At 39.0% G+C, this 15,114-nt stretch overlaps 2 long non-coding RNA genes across 4 annotated transcripts in view; both read right to left on the bottom strand.

Annotated features, from left to right (window-relative positions):
• LOC115612277 overlaps positions 1–5,509 on the bottom strand; it is a 49,183-nt gene extending 43,674 nt beyond the window's left edge. Inside the window, exon 1 of the long non-coding RNA XR_003992923.1 lies at positions 273–5,509. This is a non-coding gene — a long non-coding RNA (uncharacterized LOC115612277). The remainder of the gene's footprint in view (positions 1–272) is intronic.
• A 131-nt stretch (positions 5,510–5,640) lies between these two features.
• The window catches only part of LOC115612279, a 46,148-nt gene continuing 36,674 nt past the window's right edge, over positions 5,641–15,114 (bottom strand). For 2 of the 3 annotated variants that reach the window (XR_003992926.1, XR_003992927.1), the window contains one exon: positions 5,641–13,212. This is a non-coding gene — a long non-coding RNA (uncharacterized LOC115612279). The remainder of the gene's footprint in view (positions 13,213–15,114) is intronic. The other variant, XR_003992928.1, reaches the window with a different exon arrangement.

Here is a 15,114-nt window from a genome sequence, read left to right as displayed (position 1 = left end):
AAGGTTATAATGTCAGATTCCAGATCAAGGGGTATCTTCAGGCCTTTCCCACTTCAGGTTGAGTGAGAGTAATAAATTGTCCTTGATGAGAAAAAAATTTTCATAAATGAACGAACAATACTTAAGGAAGCTGTTTCGAAACGGCCTTGCAGTAAAAAAAGAAGTTAATTAGTGAAATCTCTATCTGGCTTACTCTGTATTTACCTCAGTATCACAGGCATGGGAAAAAAGAAAGAATTATTAAAATGAAATTAGTTTTGTAAGATTAGTACCTTTTCACTTCTCCTGCAGTCAAAAAATCCCAAATATCTTGCATATTCATTTACACGAACCAGCATAGATCCTGCTAATAGAACAAAAAGAAAATACAGTAATTTTTATCAGGTCATACCTAAACAAAGCTAAAATTAACTTCAGTTGGATTTTTGCCTGTATAAGTACTAAATAATTTGGCACATTTGCAGTAACTAGTATTGTCTGTTTACTGTAGGGATATCCATAATGCCCATCACTGTAGCTCTTCCAGGCATGATACGAACTGTTTCATTTTCCTCTGAGAAGTTTATTAAGTATCAGGTATTTGCTTTTTGCTCCAGCTTCAGGAAATCAGGGTCATGGATTTCAAATGAAGTGCTTTGTACTCTCTAGGGGCAGTGAGAAAACACAATAGTACAGACAAAATCTAATCAAAGTATTTTGGCTTTCTGCCTCCTTTTTATTTTACAATGGGGAAAAAAAAAAAAAAATTCAAGGTGCGACTTGAATCCCTTCAGGAGTTCCCTTCCTGTGTATGCTGTCTCTCGCCAGAAACGCGAGACTGACAGAATGATAAAATGTGATGCCAGGTCCTCTTGCTCATTCAAAGACCCTCCCTCAGGTATCAGGTGCCTTGCCTGAGCTTTGAGGTCAACCAGACACCTCCCCTGAGGCTTACCTGGGCTGAAGGATACATCTACCCGAAAATCCGCTCAGGTAGAGCAGCTGTTATCTGAGCTAGGATCAAAGTGCCCCTCTGCACTCCAGAAAAAACATCTTCCAAGCTAGTCGCCTTTCTCCACGATTCAAATGAATGTTGAATGAGTCTCTGGGGACAACAGTTGTTGTGCTGAGGAGATAGCTGTCAGAAATACTTTATCATGAAAGTTCAGTTCCTTTCAAGGCCTTTTATTATTAATAGTTATCGCTGCAGGGGAGCAGTAAACACAGACCCTATTTACTGTACAAATTGACATATTATAAACCACAAAAGCCATCCTGGTGCTTTGCTACTTTACCTTGTTTTTCAGCATGCTAAATCTAGGGAGTCCTTTAACCTTTGTGTTGCTAGAACACAGAAAGAGAATTTTGGTTTTGCATGGCCAGGCTGGACTGGTTAGAGCAGCTAATTTTTTGAGGGTCATTGCCTTGGAGAGTGCATGGATGACTGCGATATCAGTACTGTATGAAAGGTGAGACATTATGCTCCATGGTGACTCTACAGAAAAAAAATCAAGGGCATTTATCGCTCTGTGAACAGGCCACAGGATGTGTCCTACGGTAGCTCATGTTTTGCACCAGATTTCCAATAGCTTCCATCCCTTTTGGCTGCTTGCTCAGGGCATTGCACTTCATGCAAAAGATGGGCATGTTTTCTAAAGGTAAGTAAAAGACTGATTCCTTCAGCAGTAGTACGTGAGAGAGGTGAGCAAGTAGCTGCTAGGTGGCATAAGAAAACATGGCAAGATGAGTCCTAGGTGTGAGAAGGACTTAGTCCTGCTCCAGCCCACCACGGTTGTGGTACCGTGAGCAGGTGAGACTTTACAAGGTCAGTTTTCAGTGCAATATTGGATTTTAACAGCCTGGTGAAAAACTCTTGGAAACAAACTATACAAGCACCAGTAGAAACAAAAATGAGCAAGACGGCAACAGCCCAGAGGCAGGGCAAGTGATAAACAAACAATACCAAGTTAAAAAAAGACAATCTATTGCACTTGGTAACAGATGGGTCTGTACTTGTACTTTCTGTTTGCCCCCTGCACTTTGGCGTTAATCTGAAAATACCTCCCAGGTTTCTTAACAAAGTCTTAAAATCATACTGAGGAGAGACAGAGGATAGTGCACAGTCCTCTGCAAGCAGCCAGACATGCTGCAAGGGGTAGGGTGGCAGATGTGTCACGAAGTCACAACCCAGTATGTTGCAAAGTCATGACTCTGCAAAGTGGCACCTGAGCAAGCTCCAACTTAGCAAGTCACAAAGTATCGATTCAGTGAGTCATGGTGTCACCACACAGCGAGCCACAAGGCACACAGAGGTGACACTGCAGGTCTGGATGTGGTGAGTCAGCAAGTCACAAAGAACCTCCTTAGCAAGGCGTGAAGTCGGCAAGTCACAAGGGTGAATCAACAAGTTTAAAGTAGCTAAAAGCAGTTCTAGATACCAGCTTAAACACAGTGCAACTGTGCCAAAGTGGCAGCACCGTATGGCAGACATTGAATGGCCTCTGTGACATGTATCGAAGGGTTTGCAGGCCAGTTCCCAACAGGGAGAGTGTATCTCTAAAGTCACCCTCACGGCTGTCACAAACTGATAGTGTCAGAAGAGATGTGGGGAATTGGAGGGACGTGACAGCTCCGTTGTTCCCACACTCCTAAAGTCATATCCTCAGAACAGGTTTGAAGCACAAGCCTGGGGAGGGTGGATGGGGGAACCACTGAGCAGCTGCTCTGTGAAGAGAAGGCGTCGTTCTCGGAGGCTGTTGATCTGGTCTCACTCATGAATATTGTATTCTATTCAGTGTAAAAAACCAAACAGCAAGGGGGTGGAATCGGCTGCTTTTTAAAGTACAGAACATGTACTCTGAAAGAGTGTTCAGAAGTGGTTCTTCCAGCCCACAGTATGCTAAAGATTGGTGCTTGGTACATTTAAAGAATGAGAAAAAAATTACACCACTCAAGTATAGAATATAAGTGTGACTTTTTTCAATTAAAGAGTTTCTGACATCCAAAAATGTTAAGTGCTCTTCTGACTGAAGTCCTTAATAGCAACTGAAACTGTTGCAACCTTGAGCCTTTTCTTAGATAGAGAGCATACTGAGTCTCTTCTTGTTACAATAAAAAACCAAATTAATGAAAAAAACCCAAAAAACACTGTAATTTTGTAACCAGACTTGGACAAACTTCTGAGAAGGACCACGCACCAGATTAGATTATTTAGATTTGTTGTGAGAATAGTCAACATGTGTTCCTTTCCCATTCTCTGTCCAATCTTTGTTGTAAAAGTGGACTCATGTTGTGCCAGGTCAGATTAATAATATAACATGAAAGGGCTAGGTTTGTAGCATTTTCCATGCTCATTACATTCACTGATGTGGGAATAGAGTTATATTCTACCTGAGCCACTTCTTGTTTTATGGCCAGGATTAATAGCACACAAATACTTCACAGTGTTAGGTGGACATAGCACCTGCCCCTTGGCATCAAATTAGGTGAGTGCCAACTTGTCCAAAACTTTCAGGCTGTGAAATAACCTTCAAGTTACTCGAGAAGGTCTTGGCATGTTCTTTGTACTGACACCTCTTTTCCTCTTTCCTTGACAGGCACATGGCCCATGAGTTCTTGCTCTGCCAAGAATTCCCCTGAGAATGTGTTCTGTTTCTTCTGTTCAAGCCTATATTCAACTCGATATATTTCTGTGACTGTCACTGGGTATCTATTTTATTATGAAGTTTCACCACACTTTGAATGAACCTGCATGGTATTTCTTTCTATTTACAGCTGCTCATTGAGCATACCATCTTATTAACATGAAATAATGCCCAATCCCACAGTCACAGTCTCTAATATTCCCATAGTTTTCAGGTAGGTGATGCTATTTGTAAAATCAATTATTACAGAACTTCATTATTTTCACACGCTACTTTTAAAATCTAATTCTTTGGAAGTGCTAATACAGTGCAGTTTATTCATTAAAATCAATACGATTGTTTAAAGTATTTTGGGTGTAACCTGATCTCAGAAAATGCCTAGCTATTTACATTTATACAAGCCCTTGGAAAGCATTTCAAAATAATGTAATAGGAAAACAGTTGATACAACGGTTAGATAACATCAAAGAGTGGGTTGGGAACACAAACCACGATCCTTGCGAAAACTGATTCCTGAAGAACTGGCCAAGAGAGTTCTAAGTACATTTCTTCCTTTTTGCTGAAATGTAATGTTTGTTCTCATTCTTCAGGTAGAACCTGGCGAGTCTGTATTTGCACTTGTTGATCTTTCCCAACATAAATCTCTCCATTGTAGTCATATCAACAATATGTTTTCTTTACTTTAGTAATAAAATTTCTTGTAACATATGCTCTTTTAGACTTTGCATGTAGTATTTATTAAGTTATTGAGGTTACAGTTACAGAACATTTCAGCATAATATGGCAAAGGACAATGAAACCTTGTGCAGGTGCAAGATCTCTCTGATCTTCTTTTGCCATCAATTAAAAATCGCCTACGGGTATAAGATCTCTCTGATCTTCTTTTGCCATCTACTAAAAAGAACCTGAAGATTATTGGAATGTGTCCTAATAAGCATGATGATACATCCTTAACCAGAAGACATGCAGTGTTGTCATAACCTCTTTGATGTAATCAACTGACAGACCTAATGTACCATTTTGCTGGAATTATGCCTGGATACATAGCCACTCCTATCCTCTGTTGGATACAGTAATTTCTTTGACAAACCATAAGCAAAGCTTGGGACAATAATCTTCATACAAGTAACTTTTGATTTACTAACACATTAGGCAAATTTCTAGGGGAAGGATTCAATGTGAGTTTCCCATTTTTAGGGAAAAAAAAAAAAAATCCCAAACAACAAAGCCACCTGAAAAGCTTGCTCCAAAGTTATACATTGGTCTGTGTTTCGCTTAACGCTTTCATAGTATGATAATTACTTTGGAATATTGTGTGGAAATCGTCTCTTGCCCACACCCATTTAAGCCTGAACTGATGGCTTTATTTGAACAGATGTAGCTTTACTGATGAGCTCCAGATTTAGCCTGACCCCACTAGGTTTGCTTCATAACAAAACAGGAGAGGAAATAACAAACTTTGATAATTCCTATTTGAGTTACATACTGAAGAATCAAGGTTCACCCCCAGACATGAGCAGGAAGTGCTTATGATAAAAATAGTGGCCAGTCTATATTGGAGATTTAGAATCTCTCACGCAAACAATGAAAGTTCTTCCAGTTGAGTGGAGAAGTATTTTTCCAAGTCAAAATATGAAAATAACACAACACAGTAATTACTGATATTTTGATAGTGACAGCAATGCATTTGACATTGCAAAAAGAAGACATAGGTCCTACATTAAGACCTTGACATATAAGAAGATAACCAAATCGTGAAGGAGATGAAACCACTACGTACTGCTTCAGAAGTAACCAATAAATACCAAACATATCACACTGAAAAGCTGGTTGTGTATCCAGTAATACAGTAATAAATATTTGCCTCAAATTATTTATTTACTCTTTTTATGTGTATGTGTGTGAACATTTCATAAAACATGCAGAATGTACCAGTAGTCTAAAAAATACTTTTAACATAATAATTCATTTCTACTTTTTGAAAATAAAATATGAAATTTGCAATGTGAAACAAACAAATAAGACAATTTAGAAAAGATTAAAAGCAATTGTTCCGTTACCTTGGCAACACAATCTAGGTGCAGCCAATCAGCAAAGTTGATGCATTGTTTTGACATACATGCACATATTCCTAACATAAATAGCAACAGAGACTTAATAACAATAGGTTTTAAAACTAGGAACTGATGTCATTCTAAATGTGTCAATCTAAAAGAACCTATAAAGTGTTTCTTCTATTAAACTGACATTAAGTATATGCTGGAATGGCTTTATAAGAGATAGCAAACTTCTGACAGGTCATACAGGAGATGCAAAATCTGTAATTACATTCTAGCTTCTTGGATCGCGTCCTTTAGCATGTCTAAAAAATTTTAAAAAAATTAAACTTGAAGGCTATGATACATCATTTATTTCCATAAACAGGCAGAAGAATTATGCAGCATATCTGAGAATGGAGATGAAATATCAGACTTAAAGAATCTGCCTAGCCCTCGAAATAGATGCACTTAAACTTCTCACGTCTTATTTTATGATCGACTGGTGCCAGTGAAGTTCTGCAGTGTAAGTTTTCAAGGATATTAAAAATTAACAATAGAAGAAATGTACAGAGGAAGATTGCTAATGGGATACAGAGCCTTTTCACTTCTTGGCCATTGGTTTGAACCTGGTCTGTGTTGGCAGCAACAGAAAACCATTACTTTTTGACAAGCGTCAGAAGTTTATACGGAAGGAGTTCATCAGCCATCCTACTCCAGACCCTGATGCACGGTTGCCAAAAAGCGATCCTCAAAACCAGAATTATTCTTGACAGCCTCAAAAGCAAACTGGCATCTCCTCCCTTTCCCAGACAGCATTCTCCCAGCCAGCTCTTAAGTGTTCAGACAGTCAGCCTAAGACCATGCTACCATGGACTGTCCTTTGAATCAACATTGTGGATAGAGAATTCCAGTTCTAATTAAGCAACATTTCAAATCCCATTAACTAAAATACATTTGAACACATTTGTACATGTCTTCATGGGATCAATGTTTTTTTAGGAAAGCTAGGGTTGAACCAGCCCTAGATCCCACCACTTCCAAAACCCCAACTTTAACAAAAAAAGAAAAAAAAAAAAAAAATTATGTCAGCACTGACTAATGATATACTCATTCATAAAACCCACAGAGACAGACACCTTATTTTGTCCTTGGGTGGGATTAAGTTACCCATTCTGGCACGTCACCCTTTTTTCTTTTTCCAGATTTATATGACTCTCATTATAGCAAATGCTCAGAGTGAGGAATTTCCAAATGGAACACATTGAAAATGAAATGGAAATAACCCACTATAAACAGCACTGAGGAGAAACAAGTGAACATGCAGGGTACAGTCTGCTGCTTTGTCAGAATGGGAGTGGTGTACTTTTGTCTAGGAGCTATTATTTTTCCTTAAGAAAAATACTGACCTTTACTTGGAATTTTAATCTACATTTTGATTGTTTTCTTTTTCAGGATGTAGAAGAGTGATGGAAAGGACAAGGAAGCACCGAACAAGCTAAAAAGTTTCCAGCCATGCTGTTGGGTTTGGTGAAAACATCCTGATGATTAACCGTTTCAGTGCTGTGGAACCTGCTTGTTAATGCAGGAAAAAGAGACTGGAAGTTTCCTTGTGCATCAACTCATGAGCTTTAAGCTGCCAGCCTTCTAGCAGAATCTCCCTACCCAAAACACTGCTGAAGTAGGGACAACCAGAATGAAGACCTGACAGCAAAAACTACACAAATGTTGTCCTTAAAACAAGTGTTTTTTCATAAATTACGATTTTCCATTGGTGTTACTTGACTTTCTGCAACATACTTAAGGAGCATGATGTCAGGCAATACCAATCTATGACATAAAGTGAATGTATTGCATCAAAAGATCTTTTTCAAAGGGCCTACTTGTTAGGATTTGATTGTCAGATCGGCTTGTACCTGAGCTTTATACGCTGTGCAATATGTGTTTCTACGGTCAACATGCTCCCTGAGCAGCAAGATATATTGTCTAGAGAAGTCCAGTCTCTTGTGATCAGGATCTGATTCCTCATCCTGGTCTTTCTGCTATAAAGTCATCAAGTAGCAACACTCATCTTCTTCCTTCTGATTGAATATTTTTATAGCAACTTTGCATGATGTTTTCACATATTTGTTCTAAATATGGATCAGAGCAAATGGAGTTAGAGGTTTCCATAGACAACTGAGCCCTGGGTCTGATGGAGGTAAACTATGTAATTTTTAACTAGAAACAAAAAAGAAAATTCTCTTAGCTAGAAGTGGGGCAGAGTACCGTCCCTGACAGCCTGATCTCCTTTATCTTATAAGCCAATAATTTTATGTCGTAACTACTGTCTTTCATACTATAACATTTGAAAAAGATACCAAGACTTGATTTAAAAAGTTGCCATGGCAGAGAATCCACTATGTCTCCAGGTATCATAGGTTAATTATCCTTCTTAAAATATATAAATTGTTTCTATTCTGAATTTCTTTAATTTCCATTTTCAAGCCACACATCTTTATATCTTTTCATATAAGATTAAAAAGTTAACTAATATAAAAAAATCTCTTCATTTTGTAGATGCCTATAATCACCTCTTAAGTCAGGCAGAGAAATATATACATAACAGGCCCAATGAGCAGGAAGTGAAGCACTTGTCCATCAGTGTGTGTCAGGGAGCAGGAATTCAGTAAATGGAACAAAGCATTAATGTTTTTCATAACCTATAAAAAGATGGATTTTTGTACTGAACTCTGTACATGTATTTTCTTGCTGTATCAAACACTTAAAAAAATCTAAGTAAGTGTTGACCTATATTTCTATAAACCTAATTAGAATTTACATCTTCTACAGTCTCCTCCCCTACATTTAAATCTCCATCCCACACTTTACCATGTCCCATTTCCTGCTTTTTCTTTTCATACATTACTTTCATATTAAAAAGCAATGACGTCTAACAGAGCTCTCTCTGACTCAACCAATAAGTCCTTCTCCTCTAGAAAACAGCTCTTGCAATTGCTCTAAAAGCAAAGCCTCTAGAAGTGATGACTCAATGCAGGAGGTAAGACCAAACAGCAAGACTGAACAGCTGCTGTAAAAGATGGATCTAGGGGGTCTAACAACAGCTCTAAGTGTCAGCAGAGTCAAATTGACTGATTAACAGTATACAGGAGTTACAATAAGCACAGGGGTGCTGAGTCGAGCCTCACTGTCCCTAACATCATCTGTAGTAAAGGATACCGAACTGCTGAGCTGAATATTCTGCAGGTATCACTTCATGGTACTGAGCAAAAAATCCCTTCCCTTAAGCTCTTCCATTCCCCAGTATCAATAGCTTAAGCTTTGCCAGCCTGTGCATATGAGTTCATGGGTATCCACTGCTGTGCTGCTTACTAGTTATTTCCTTTACAAAATCCCTCAAGAGGTTCCAGCAAGGAATGAAGGCTCCTTGGGCTGATTAAACTACCTGGAAACTCCCAAAGATGAAAGAGGTAGTTCTAGTCCTATTAGGTTCAAGGCAAATTTTGAACTTGAACATCAAGGAGGTCAGGCCTTTGTTGCTACTTAAATATAACTGTACAGAAAATGAAATCTTGCTGAAAAAGTGAGTGTAAAGGTCTCCAGTAAGGAGAGAAAGCTTTAATACAGCGCTTAAAAAGGGATTTAGTGCACACTGGCTGCTATTCTGTTAGTAGTGGGTTTTGTAATCAAATCAGAGCCAGAAAAAAATGCCCCCTTCTTTTTTTTTTTTTTTTTTTTTTTTTTTTTTAATGAAGGTGTTGTGAAAGGGAATAGAGAAATCTGAATTAAAAATCACCCGGGCAACAATTAAATAAAATCCTTACACCACATAAACACCTATGAAATTTGCACAGGGTTGTATCTTGTACACATTCCTAAGCCAAACACAAAGAATAGGACTAAGTATGTACACATGCTGCCATGCTGCAGTTCTCCCCTGTCCTTTGCAAGCCAGGAAAAAACCAACCACTCACAAACTTTAACTTCTGAATCTTTCATTGAATTATTCCAGAAGCATAGAGACAGCGCAATGCCTCAGTCATCCATCGGCAGCAATGTCGCTCAGCATTTAGAAACTGCATTTTCTTTCTATCTGAGACTCTTGAATACTTTGCAAACACTGACTAAGCCTTGCAACCCCTTTACGAATAGCACTGTTAGATCCATCACCCAGCAGACTAGGACAGACAGACAATATAAATCTAAAGGAAACAAGTAAGGAAACTAAGATTCAGGAGATCTGCTACAGATTTCCACTCTCACCTCAAGCAGATCAATGAATCTCTTTGGCCCAAAAAGTCAGAGTGGTTACTTCATTAACTACATCAAGAGGAAACCAGATTAATTTGAGGTATATGGCTGAATTCCTGCCTGTAAATGGGAAGAATAAAAGAGCATGCTGAGAATATATTGCCAAGACACAAGAGTGGCTGTAGACCCAGAAATATCCAGAGTCATTATGTACACGAGGATTCCTGGTAGTTAGACCCACTCTTTAAGCCATCAAATCTTATAATTTATGATATTACTGTAAAATACGTAGTTAATTTCCTAAGCAGAAACATATCTTAATATTATGAACATAAAGTTCTTACTGATGCAATTTATTTGTCTTTTCTATGAATCAAAATCTAACAGTGTATAATAGTTGTAATTATCTTGTAAAAAAAGAAAAAACATAAAAGAACAATAGATCTCTGAAAGCGTTATCTACCCCTAATTGTAATCTCACCTGAGCTAAGGAACAAGACAATCTACATGACGTGGTGAGCAAGTGCCTGTTACATTTTTGACTGCATATTCTTTACACTTTTCCTTCTCAAACAAATTCACAACATCCTGCAAACCCTATCTTTCCATAGGGTTGAGCACCGTGTAACATGAGACATTTCCCAATAGAAATGTAGGTCAATTTTCAACTGTCTTTCCTTGAAATGAAATGGACTTGCATTTTACATGCAAAGGACCATAGAAGAAAAAAAATACTATGTGTCTAATAGTCTTTGCAAGATTTCTAGACCTGTTAGCTTAAAGAGCTTCCAGTATGGAAATAATTAGACATACTGAAACATGTAAAATAGAAAGGAAATTATGAGATAAAAAGAGTCTGAGAAGTGTGACAGGTCAGGGGAGCCAATGAAGGATGCTGAAACAAGCCCATTCAAATTAGGTAGAGGGGAGTGGGAAAGAAGGAGGGGAAAAGGGTACTATGGAAAAGTAAAAAGATCTCTGGGCTAAAAAGGGAATTACATGAATAAATAAGCCATCCCCTTAGCCCAGGGTGCCTGACCTTCCACTTGGTCCTTTCTCTTATAGGCCCTCCTTACAGAGTAATTTGCTCCAGCTGAGCCTTGCCATACCTGGGCTCTCTTGTAATCCCTGAATGAGGGCAAACACCTGTGGTAGCTCAGGGACAAAATATTAACCCGTTCCTTCCCAGACTCTGAGGGGATTTGTACTTCAAAGGGGCATGAAGACTCAGTCGTATTCTTGTTTTTAGCAGTGGAAATAAAAAAACAACGGAAAAGAGGAATTACTACTGCTCTGAGACTGGCCCACAGGGGAAAAAAAAAAAAAATCCTGATACAAATAGAACTGTACAGTTGGTATTTTGGCTACCAAAGAACTTTGGCTACTGAAGAACCCTACCAAGACTGAAAAACCTCCAGCACAAAGCAAAAGTAAGATCTCCACCAAATGAACAAAATTATTCAAGCAGGTTTTTTTGGGAATACTCAATCCAATTGACACAGAGCCCAAAAGCAACTAGAGACACCCCAGAGGTTAATAAAGTCCTCTCTTGTTGCTAGGACTGTAGCAAGGAAGGGAACATTTATTTTGTTGCATATTCCAAATATTGACAAAGTACAGTACAGAAATGGCCATTAATTCTTTCTAGATGATCAAGATCCCTCCACATCATGCAGGCATGCAACCCTCCCGCTCAGGTTAGGATACTCCCCATCCCCCCAGTAGGTTACACCTATTTAATTTAACCAAAATAAAATACAAAAAGATTGTCAGGAACTGCTGTCTGCCTTACAGGAAGTACTGCATTTGCAAGCTGACAGTAAGAGTGATGAGTCAAGCAGTGCTTCTGCAGGTCTGAAGCCCTGAAGTGTGTCAGGTACCTGGGAGATTCTCTGACAAAGGCGAAAGGGGGCAAAAGGGGCCATTGAGGTTACACAATTGAGTGGGGAGCTCCCTCCCCTTAAATATGATGCTGTGAGAACTCAAACTTGACTACAGCAACAGGTCAGACTTCCCAAATTAGCTGTCTTCAGTGACAGCAACAGCACTGCCCTGTCCCCTTCAGCAAGGTGCTCTGCCCCGACTGGGAAACTGGAACCCTGGTCAAGGCCCTGGTGCTTTTCAGGGAGAGCTGAAACATGCAGGAATCCATATGCAAGGACTCCTTCAGAAAGCTGAAAGGGCTCAAGAGAACAAGAGGAGTTTTCCCTTTTTCTTGATGAAAGTTAAAATGGGCTGTCAGCATGGTGGACAAGTGTTTGGCCATAGCACTCAGTCCTTGGGTCTCTCTGCCAGGCAGAGTTTCCACACATCCACAAGACTAGGAGCAGGTTAGTGATTTCTGGTAACTGACTTAAGACCCCTTCACAGACTTTCAGAAAGCGCAGAGGATCCGATGCACTGAAAATCAGGTCATTTCAAGATGGTGCAGATCTCCCAAATCACCAGCTCTTCCTGAAAGCCAAAATCCCAATCCCTTGGTTACACTTTCTGTTTCATTGTTCCTGTGACATCTTTCAACACCTTCACCTGAATCAAAGCCCTGACTCTAAAAACCACCCAGACTCTGTGAGATACACTTATTGAACCTTGTGGGATGAATCAAATGAAAGAAAGAACAATTGTTTCAGGATTTCAGGGTGTTTAGCATCAATGCCCCTCTGTATTCAGGACATATTTATTCAGTCTTTTCAAAATGAAAGTCATATTCTTTTGATTTGTGGGAGGGGTTGCTGCATCCAGGAACTGAAGCCTCCCTTTTATTGTTACATAAAATCTAAAGAAATAATAACAATTAATAACACTAAAGAATTGAAAGGAAACTTCCATCTGAACCCATAGGTGAGGTTGGGTGGGTGAGTCTCTAGTTGCACGGTCACATTTAGGTCACCTTTAGAGCTGGCGTTGGGTAGGTCTGCAATGTTGCACCTGGTCTGAACACTTTGGTGGATGGGCACAGGCAGCAAATGCAGCTGTTGGCTTGTACTCTGACAGCACCTTTGCTACAAGCCGTCTTCTCTGAACAGCACCTTTCACTTCTGCTCTTGTTTTATTGCCTTCAAACCTTGTGACCAGTATTGCAAAGCAGGCTAGGGACAGAGCTGGGCTTGGAGCCATGGTCCTGTGCTTCCATTCCGTAGCCCTCCACTCCACTGCATCTCTCAAGGCCTTGCAACAAGAACTGTAGGTTGAGCAGGTTTGGGTGTGTAAGTTCTACCACTGTGCCTGGGATGCTACAAACTGAAAGAATGAGAGTTGTGCTTCTAGTTTCTCTAAATGGTGAATCAGAATTTGGATACCTGCTTGAAATAGAGAGTTCAATGTCAGAATTTTTAATCCTGGATGCCCTATTAGTTAAAACTGTGACTCTTTGAAGAGGAGACCCACATTCAGAAATTAAAAATTCCAGCAGTTGACATCTAAATCAAGTCACTGTCTTACATGCATGTACTCGTATTGAGGTGCTAACCCCTTACACACATAAGACCCAGCAGAAAAGAACAGCCTAGTTGTTTAGAAGTTTCCTATTTTGCTGCTAGCTTTTGACAAGAAGTGACACCAGTGTATGCTTCATTTCCTGATATGAAGCTCCTGAAATGTCTTCTTCAGTTTAATGTTCCCTGTCTTCAAATCTCTCTTCACTAACTTCTTCCCGGCATTTTCGAAGGTGGTCCCCTGCCAGCTACAGGCAGCTTTGAACTCTCAAAAAGTTACAAAGTCAATGGAAAGACTTAACTTTCAGGTGCTCTGCATTAGTGCTTTCTGAATTGCTGTCCACCATTGTTAGGTTTATTATTTAACTACTTTTTAAATGCATGCTCTCTTTCCAGAATTTCTCTTTAAACCATTGACACAATGGGATGCATATGAACCTTATAGGAGGAGATCTGGAGAATACAGTACCCTAAAGAAACTCTCTTCTTAATAACTGCTAACCAGTGGTAATGGGCATCAGACTCAACACTGCATTTCCTTCTTGCTCTGCTTCACTTTCTACTATAAAGTAAGCAAATATGCAATGACTTCTGAGATCATAGCAAGGACCACTGCATTCCTACTCAGCTCAAATTGCTTTACTAATTCCAGGAGATGTATTTTGGTATCTTTAGTTTCACTCTCTAAGCTAAATCTGATCTTGAGGCAAATCAAGTATCAGGAAGTTTTGTGTGAATTTCTCACGGCTCTCATACCCATCACTGACATTAGAGTGCTTACAGTTCAACTAGAACATAAAATTTTTGACCAAAATATACTATGCTATTTTTTTAGGACAAGGCTTAGGATTTGCTGACATGGACACAATATAGTCTGCTGTAAAAAATAAGCTAATGAAAATCAAGTCCAGAGTGTTTTTCAGAATACTCAGATTCTACTCTAAAACAGTAAAATGACTTTTTTTTTGTTTAACTTCATTTCAGGTACCCCAGGAAAAGCAACTGGTAACTTAACTCATTGATTTCTTAACTAGAAATCTTCTTGTAAGTGCCCAAGTTCATGCAATGTACCATCTGGGCTGTATTTTGCATTCTGCTTGCTTCATTTACTGTGAAAGGATTAAGGATGAATAGATTTGGATCATCCTTTTTTTGTTTCAAAGTACCAAATTAAATTGGAGTCTTCTTGTCCATTCCCACATAAAAGCTAGATCTGGGCCTGAAAGGTCTTTACTCTAAGCATACAGGAGAGGGAACAAGAGAAAAGAGGTGGTGGTGTCTCCATTTTACAGTAGGTTTGCAGAACTTTCCCAAGTGACTTTCCCAAGCTTATATATATACTAGGTGTAAAACCAGAAAACTAACATCATATCTTCTAAGATTCAGCCCAATGCCTTAACTGCGTGATGGTCTTAAGTAGTTTGAAATGACAAAGCCTTTCATCTAGTATCAGTTGTCATGTATGCTCAGTAGATTATTTTGCTAGGTATTAAACTTGATTTCTATTTTGTAGAGACTGTAATATATCTCAAAAAAAAAAAAAAAAAAAAGAAGAAAAGATGGAAACCTGTAAAAAGAGCTATGCCAGGGAAAGCCTGAATATCTCTATGTTTAAGCTTGGCAGTTAAAGTCAGTCCTTTAAACTTTTAAACTTGTTCCAAATTTTCAGAACTGCACAGCATGCAACTGAAAGAGTGATTTGACCGCAAAGATCAGGATTTTGTAAGTATTGTTCAAGAAAAATCCAGCTGAAAAAGATTCTATAAAAGT

This window comes from Strigops habroptila, chromosome 8, assembly GCF_004027225.2.
Source record: "Strigops habroptila isolate Jane chromosome 8, bStrHab1.2.pri, whole genome shotgun sequence".
Lineage (NCBI taxonomy): Eukaryota > Metazoa > Chordata > Aves > Psittaciformes > Psittacidae > Strigops > Strigops habroptila.
The sequence above is the reverse complement of the archived record's forward strand: the minus strand, read 5'-3'. Positions and strand labels throughout refer to the sequence as shown.